Consider the following 8,807-nt stretch of genomic DNA (forward strand, 5'->3'; position numbering starts at 1 on the left):
GCAACCACCTGTATACCTTGAGTCGGGGAACATCTGTGTCCGTGGGCTACAGGTTCTGGAATTTATGGCCATTGCTGCAATGCCTGGATGGTCATGTATAAGGAAGTAACTTTGATTTTTTGAAGTATGAAAATAAACTGACCAGTGCATTGAGCACTCGAGTCTTGTACTGTCTTTGTGTATGTCTGTGTCTTTCTTTTATGTTATGTGCTCATCCCTTGCCCTGCAAACGGGCCATGGCAGTGCCTATGCCAAAAATATGTACTCATAGATACAATAATCTAGGTTAGGTTTTAAGATTTATGATCTCATAAGTGACACCAAGCAGATGGCTTCTGCCAGGTTTCCTGGAGAGTGGGACTCCACGCTACAGTGAGACTTCTCTTGCAAGGAGGAATTGCGTATGGTTTTCATTAGTTCTGGGACTTCTGAAGTCACTGACAAGCCTGTTATTTCCCAGGGAAAAATGCATCTAAGGAGTCCCCTGGGCCTTCCAAATTGCAGGACAAATGTGGTCTCACATCTGTGCATTTCTGCAGCCAACTAGGGGCCAGGAGTGACGTCATCAACAAGCCATGGGCCTTCAGTCCTGGTTGACCAATGCTGGCTAGGGTGCTGTGACCCAGCCATGCCCTTTCCCACTTTCCGTTCTGGTGTTTGTGCGTGTTAAATGAGATCATGCGCGTAAGAATGCTTGAAACCGAAGGTGCACAGTAAGCTCGCCACCAATGTTCTTATTAACAATGCAGAGCACCAGGCTGTGAAGGACCTGACCACGTGCCTGGCATATTTTGGGTGCTTTGGAAGTATTACCACCTTCCCTTAGATGTTCTGTCATGGGAGACAAGACACAGGATTGAGCATTAGCACATTAGCGTAGAAGATGATATTCATGGTGCTGACAAATACCAACTAGAATGGGAGAATTTTGGAGGAGCAATTAAGGGAGAGAGTTGGGCTGCCTCAACTTAGTGCAAATACTCATGAACGCACAGGGACAGAACACAGCCCTGTAATATTGAAAAAGATCTAACAGCAAGTTATGTAGCTGTCTCCCAGATAGGAGCTCCCTGCACTAGCTCACCTGGGCATCTGGGCCCGGGCAGAGGCTCCTTCCTTCTCTGTAGTAAGGGTCCAATGACGGTGACACCTGCTAGCCTGCTATGGTAAGTCGAGTCAAAGGAAGCGGCTAAAGCAGCATATTTCTAAGCAGCCAGCTTAGATGGGCAGGAGGATTGTTTCAAGCTGTCAGCAGTTGGAAGGACTAGGATCCAGTGGGCTGGGAAGGCAAGTGGGCCGAAGGGAGCTGAAAGTAGGAAGCGGCAGGTGGGAGAAGCAGCCTGGGGAAATTGCCTGGGCCCAGGTGTGTATTGCTGAACCTGGTTTATCAACAGCTCAGCATAGGGCTGGGTTGGGAGGTTGCTGGAATGATTGTGCCTCATGAGCAGTCTGGACAGAGGCCAGGCGGCCACCCAGCCCAGAGTGGGGGAGGTGCTGAGACCCACCGAAGGGGCTGCCGTCTGTCTGTGTGGCTGGGGCAGCAAACTGCCGGAGAGCCGGGTCCAGCTGGGGCTCCCCGGCTGTCCACGCCACTGTGTGCAAAGAGGCTGGGCCATGGCCCAGAGTGTGAGCACCTTTGTCCAGGGCAGGAGCACTGGAGACTAGGGGAGGATGTCTCTGCACAACTGATCAAGAGCATGAGTGCTGTCACGAAAGGGGTCCACAGTAATATGCCATGGGATCCCACGAAGGGACAGCCACAGAGAGGGACGCAATTCCTGGTGTTTAAAACATTGTCACAGGGCTTGCCTGCTTTAAAAAATAGTAATTTGACAACACAGCTACCTACAAATTATGTTTTTAGGCCTATTTAATCATTAAAGCTACCCATTTAGACATTACAGGTAAGGAAATGGAATCTCACGCTAAACCTTTCCCCTGGGTTCATGCAGCTCATAAGAAGTGGAACCTACAGGTGACTGGCCTCACTGTTTGTGTTCTTTTTCTCTGTGTCACTTGGTGTCAGTGCCCTAAATTGATCCAGGCTTTCAGAAGACAGCAGTGGGTTAGTTCTCTTTGGGAGGTCCGTCACGGTGGTTAGGTTTATTCCAATGTTGCCCACGGACAGCCCAGCGCTGTGTGTGTGTGTGTGTGTGTGTGTGTGTGTGTGTGTGTGTGTGCACGCAGCAGCAGGCATGTATTTGTGAGTCGATGTTTACCTGTGCATGCACCTGATTCCACTCAGGGCCACCAGCGTCCCTTCTCACCCCGCTTATCCAAACACCTAGCGAGGGCACGTGGCTATCTCATAACGTGACCGGGCAGGGTCAGCTCCTGTGGTATGATGGTGCATAATCCCTTTTCATTAAGTCCTGGAAACATCTGTTCTCAGCAGCCTGTTTAAAAGGTTTTGCTTTATTAGATATTGGTTAATGATCACAAAGTCATTTGCTTTGAAAAACAGGTGTTCCTCTCTGCACACAGAGCTGGCGTCTGGAGCTAGTGGGAGAATAAATGAGTTTGTAAACAAAGTGTGGGTGCCCCCGAAAGAAGCCTCAAAGCACGGAGGCGGCAGAGCGTGCAGCTGGGGGACCCCCTTGGCTCGCCCTGTCTTTCCCCAGTTCCACCTGCACAAGGACACCATCGCTGCTGGTTGGCGGGGGATGGGGGGTTGTTGTGGATGCGCTACTTCCAGCACTGTGGGGCGTCCCACTGGGACGCGCAGAAGCACGCACACACTGACGGCGGCCCGGTGAGCGCTCACTGCTGCTCTGATCTGCCTCATGCCCGTGGGTGAACGCCCTGCCCTGGGACGCTGAGACAAACAGCGGACGTTGACAGCCACCTGGTTCTCAGGAGCAGCAACCCCTGACTCTGCTTGAGCCAGACACGGGCGGGAGGAGCCCTGCAGCCACTCGGCAGCCCCTACCAACCGCCACGCGCTGCTGGGCTGTAGCACCTTGTCCTAGAGACGCCACAGCTGCGGGCTTCGCCGTGTTGGAAGTTAACGCCAGACGTTTCACAGAAAGTCTCCGGCAACATTTCCAGAAGTCGCGATTCTTTGATCTTGTTTCATTTTAAGGTTACAAAAGCGTAGTGAGCTCCTACTACGTGCTGAGTATCCTGAAGGACACCTGATGGCTGGGATGTCAGCCCTCCTCTGACAGGGTGAAAAATACTTTTGGGAACTTAATGAAAAATCCGATTGCTATCTGCATGACGTTAGCACCCACCTTCTTTCCTCCGCAGTGTGCCCAGGAGCAGAGAGTGCACCTTGTTGCTCCCAGTGGGTCCGGGAGCAAATGGATGAAAGGACAGCCCATCTTCTAACAAGCACTGCGCAGCCCTCTTGTTCAGTGGTTCTTGCCGGGGACTCCACTAGAGCCCGGGAGCTTCTAAGCACCCCATTGCCAAGGCCATGCCCGGAGAAAAAGCCAGAAACGTTGGGGCTGGGACGTAGACAGCAGTGTCTGCTCTCCAGCTCTGGATGATATCAATGTGCAGCCACGGTTAAGACCCAGAGCGCCGGTGCTTAGGGGAAACAACAGGTGTGTCACATTAAAGAAACCAATTTTGCTGCATTCCGAAGCAGACAACTTATTTATTTTTGAAGAGCTTGATTTTTGCCATAGATTTTTTTTTTTGCACAACATCATGGCCTTTTATTGGACATTTTTCAAATGTATATATTGGATATGGTTATAATTTATGTCCTCTTTAATAACAATTTCAGCACATGAATAAAAGGACACATCTGTCTAGAAGAAATAGGTATACATGTAGGCAGCCAAAAAGAGTCAAAATAAATAAGTATCCCCTGTCCCTTGAATACCTTAGCCATGCCAGATTGCAGTCCAAGTTGCTATGTTCCTGAAAAAGGCACTAATAGACCCCTTGGGGAGGGAATCAACTTTGATTTGGTAAAATGTATAATGTCATATTAAATTTAAAATCATTTCAAGATTTGCGGCAAACTTTTCTTATTACATATTCCGTTAACTCTGGGATCAGAGTTCAGTTCTATTTTTAATTTTTTTAATTTCAAAATATTAAGGGGGTGCAATCCCCCTATCTCGTACATTGAACACTGTTTAGGTGATGGGCACACCAACAGCCCCAACTTCGGCATTATAAAAGACATCCACATAACAAAAATATTTCATCCCCATAGAGTTTTATTTTTAGATCTTTAACATCTAGCAATAAAAAAATTCCTTGAACTTGAAGGATGGGGAGGACACAGCATGAGCAGTTTTAAATATTCATCCATTTATTCGGTGACCATTGACCAGGGCTCACTGTGTGCAGGAATTGTGCTGCACACGGGGTGCAGAGTGAGAGAGCTGACCTCCACCTACGAAAGTCAGAGACTACCAAGTGAGCGAAACAGGTAAATGGGTCATCCCCAATCCAGAGTGAATGTAGGGAAATCCATTTATAGCAAAATGGACTAAGTGGAAATCACTATCCGTCTCAGCCCCATCATGCACCCAGCACCCAGCCTCAGGTGACAGCTGCTTCCGCAGTGACTGCAGCCACAGCTCTGACAGCTCTGCTCTTTCTGCCTGGATGGGGGGTGCATGTCTCTGTTCCTTGGCCTGGAGACCTGTGTTAGGCCCATTCTGTTTGGAAATGGGCCCAATGTGATACACTTCTGCATTTGTATAGAAGTCCACATTTCTGTGTAGCTGATGTGATCATAAATGTATTTTATGGATAAGAAAACATGGGTTGGTTATTTTCCCATCCTGGATATCATCAGCCTTGTGCACTGTTCTGCTTTGGGCAAAGGGACCTCCTCTTCCGTCTCTGATGCCGGGGAAATCCAGCCACCAAACTCCATACAAGCCTCCTTCCTATGTGAAATGACAGAAAGGTCCCTGTAAGGAACTAAATGAAGTCCAGTTCCCTTAGAAGAAGATCAGCGGAATGAACTGGCTGAGGAGCATGGGGTCTCCGCAGAGCCCCTGGAGCTGCGCCCAGGTGTGTGGGCGGGGTCTCCCTCACCTGCTGGGACTCGGGCTCCTGCGTTGGTGACCACGTGTCTTCTCCCCTGCGACATGCCGGTCAGCCTCACTTCCTTCTAACTCTCCATTTGCACTCCCCGAAATCCAGGTAAACATGAAATAACTTTAAAACCTCAGGTTCTGTAAAATTCCTTTACACTTAAAACAACTGGAGTCTGCATATTCACCCTGCTCAACATGTCTCTGTTCCGCCTAATTCGTAGCTACCTGTGGTGCATCTTTCCAATCACCAGTTCCAGCCCATTGTTAGGGAGCTTGAGAACTCATGCTGCATTTTGGACACGTCTTTAATTTTCTTTTGGGAGGAGTTGTCGGGTTACCTGCACGAGAACAAGTCACAGAAAGAGATGGGGTGTGTATAGGGACAGTGAGTTCCACGTCTTGCTCTCCCTCGGGCTATTGCGTGAGCTCGGGTGAGCTCTTCGGACCCTCAATTCCTTTACCTTCTCAAATGCAAACTGAGAGGCTGGAGTTCGCTCCCGGATCTGCTGTGAGTTTTCGAGCTCTACGTAGGCCATCACCGAGACCACAGACACACCCGTGTGAGCCTCAGTGAGCGAGGCGGGAACGCCAGTGACGAAACGGTTCCCCTGCGAGGCTCGGAGGGAGCGTCCAGAGGTCACGGCCATCTCAGAACAGCCCCGCACCCGATGGGCCGCGTCTCCTGACAGCACTGGGGCGGGAGGCTCACCCTCCTCCCCTCCGGCTCTCAGACGGCACTTGCGGATCCGGCACAGAAACCTATGCCAGGCGCCCAGCTCAGAGTCCTGCACCCTGCACGCTGCTGTCTTCCGGCTCTGCTGCTCCTAGACCTCAGTGACGGGAACCTGTAAGGTTGGATGTTCCTGGTGACATTTGCACCCGACACTGCCCTGTGTGTCTAAGATGCCAGGTATCAGCACAGTTGGCTGATACAGTCTTGTTTTCCACAGAGCTGTAGGTGGCAGACACGTGTACTTGTGTAATAGCTAAGGAATAGCTAGTTGTGTGTCGGCTTTAAGGAAAAAACAGAGAGCAGCAGTTGGGTCTTTTCTGTTTTGCGTTTCTGGCTGGCCGCTTCCTGCTTCCTGAATCTGGGGAGAGAGGCCGGGGAGTCGGAGAGCTGCTTCCCGACGTCTCAAGCCTGCGTGTGTGCGTGCATGTGCGTGCATGTGTGTGTTTGTGCATGTGTGCTCTCGCACGCTTGTGTGTGTGTCCACATGCATGTTGGGGGTCTTGCAGCACCGCTCTGGACCAGCTGCCGCGTCCATCTGCAGCTGGGGCCGGCCGGGTGATCTATGGCCAGGGCGCGGTGCCTGGGGGGCTGTACTGCTGCTTGGCGGCAGCTGGTGTAAATGGAAGTGGAAAAATAAGCGCTTCTCTTCCCCGGCATCAGGAAAAAGGCTTCCACAGGCAAACAAGCATGCACACACCTCAACTCTTCCCTGTGATATGAGCCCCCAGGGGCTGGGCTCTCGCTTCTGAAGTCCTGCCTTCCCATCTGGGAGCAGCCCGGCTCCCCTGTGATATGCATGTGTATCAAGGTTGAGTTGGGCATTCGCGTTCCCAGCCTCCGAGGGCGTGAGGAGTCCCAGGAGAAGGAGTTGGTCTTGAAGTAAGGGGAAAACACCTTCGTTTCCATTTACTTTGGATTTCAATTTCAGAAACGCCCTTTGCAGTACCAGATTGCAGGCAGCTGTCACTCGGGCCATTACTGCTCAGTGTCTCCCCGGACTGGCCTGGCAGCGCCGGGCCTGGAGGACTCGGGGTCTGTGTCCCTCCCGCCCAAGTCCCCGGTCAGCCCGGCATACAGCAGTCCCCTACGAACAGCGCTGCGACAACTCTGTGAAAACAGGCTCTATTTCCCTCTGAGTTGCCAGCGGCTCAGTTACACAGCACAGAGCTCCAGAGAGGAGCCGAGCCGGAGATTCACGTCCCGGCCCTCGGTTTTCCGTGCACTCGGCGAGTATGTTTAGCAGGTGCTAATAAATGACGAGCGCTCTTTAGTCTTGAATTTAGACAAATCCCAACCCCTGAAGAGGTTCAGAGCCCAGAGAGGGAAAGAGAGCCATGTGTACCTGCACGACAGGTTTCAGGGTGAATACTGGTAGGCTCACTGTAGGGGTCACAGCAGGAAGTCAGGATGGCCACTGGGGAGGGGTGGCAGGAAAGGACTGAGCATTTCACCGTGGGAATGCGGGAATACCACCGAAATTGCTGATTCATTATTCCAAGATAAAATCCTATTGTCTCCATGAAGATTTTCTGATGGATCGGCTAAAAGTTATTTTTCCCCCTTCTGGGATCCAATAGTTTAGGCTCTAAAACATTTTTTTTTACTATTTCCTAATGGATATTTAATTTATGTCTTGAGGGCAAAGGACTGAATGTGACACACCTTGTGTCCCTACTTCATATCCTTGACAGGGTAGATGGAGGCACCTGCTTCTCCTTCGCCTGGAAGAACAACTGGGCAGGAGTCAGCCTCACCCGAGTTCAAGCGAAGACCTGGGTGCCTTTGGCCTCTTGCTGGCCTGCAAGCCTAGGACCAGCCTGGGCAGATGGGAGGCAGGGGCTGAGTCTGTTGCCTGCGAAACACCCTCAGGCCATGCTGATGCAGTCAGGATCTGTGAAGTCCTTGGTCCTAATCTGTCAAGCGAGGAGGGTGACAGCCAGTGCAGACAGAACGTGCTAACAGGGACCCAGAGCGCAGGTCTGCCCTGGCTCAGTGGAGCGGGGATTGGGGAAACCCAGATTGACAGGATAAAATGCATCGTGTCAGAGCAGCCATGGTACGTGGGCTTCTGTATTTACTCCCATGGGTATAGGAATTAATTTCTCTAACCTTTGGTTTCTTTGTCTCTAATTGTCATTTTTGAGCTACGTTTAGTAGTGTGGAGAATAACTAACAAAGACAAATGCAAGAAAATGCCTATATATGCATATACAGGCTGTGCAGCCCTAACCTGAAAATCTGAAATCTGAGATGCTCCGAAATTTAGAACCTATGAGCACCAACATGATGCTCAAAGGAAATGCTCGAGAGAGCACTTCAGATTTCAGATTTTCATATCAGAGGTGTTCAACCAGCATATATTTCTGCAAGACTTCAGTCTTGCCATGAAGTTTCTTGCTGTGGATAGTTTTGTTTTTCCCTTTTGTTTATCGAGTAGTTCACTGTGTTAGTTTTGTGTGACGAGAAAATTTCCCACAAACTGGGTGGTTTAAAACAAAATAAATGTATAGTCTCACAGTTCTGGAGCCAATAGCCTGAAATCAGTATTGCTGTGCAGAAGTCAGGGTGTTGGTGGGGCTGACCCAACAGGCTCCAGGGGAGACTTCCTCCTTGCCTCTTCCGGTTTCCAGTGGCTTCCGGCATTCCTTGGCTTGTGGCTGCACCGCTCCAATCTCCATGGTCACATTGCCTTCTTCTCCGTGTGTGTCAATCCTCCTCTGCGTCCCTTCTACAAATATGCAAGTGATGGCATTTAGGGTCCCCCTAGATAATTCAGGGTCATCTCCTCATCTCAAAATCCTTAACTTAATCACATCTTCAAAAATCTTCAAAAATATATCCATATAACATTCACAGGTTCCAGGGATTAGAACATAGATATCATTTAGGGCTACTATTCAGCCCACCGCAGTTACTCAATAGGTAATCTAAGTCTTTTGGCTCTGAAACAACTTCTTAGATTATTTCTTTAATAAATCTTCTCCTCCATTTGCTCATTTTGTGCTTTCTGGAGCTCTTGCTTTTGAGACCGTTGATTTTCCAGACTAATCCTCTTGTTTCCTTAC

The 8,807-nt window shown here is 50.0% G+C and overlaps 1 non-coding gene across 1 annotated transcript; it reads right to left on the reverse strand.

Annotated features, from left to right (window-relative positions):
- Positions 1–3,775: 3,775 nt before the first annotated feature.
- LOC142870351 (small nucleolar RNA SNORA67) lies at positions 3,776–3,917 on the reverse strand. Its single transcript, XR_012918762.1, has one exon. It is a non-coding gene; the product is annotated as a small nucleolar RNA SNORA67 (small nucleolar RNA).
- Positions 3,918–8,807: the final 4,890 nt, after the last annotated feature.

This window comes from Microcebus murinus, chromosome 3 (genome assembly GCF_040939455.1).
Source record: "Microcebus murinus isolate Inina chromosome 3, M.murinus_Inina_mat1.0, whole genome shotgun sequence".
In the NCBI taxonomy this organism is placed as follows: Eukaryota; Metazoa; Chordata; class Mammalia; order Primates; family Cheirogaleidae; genus Microcebus; species Microcebus murinus.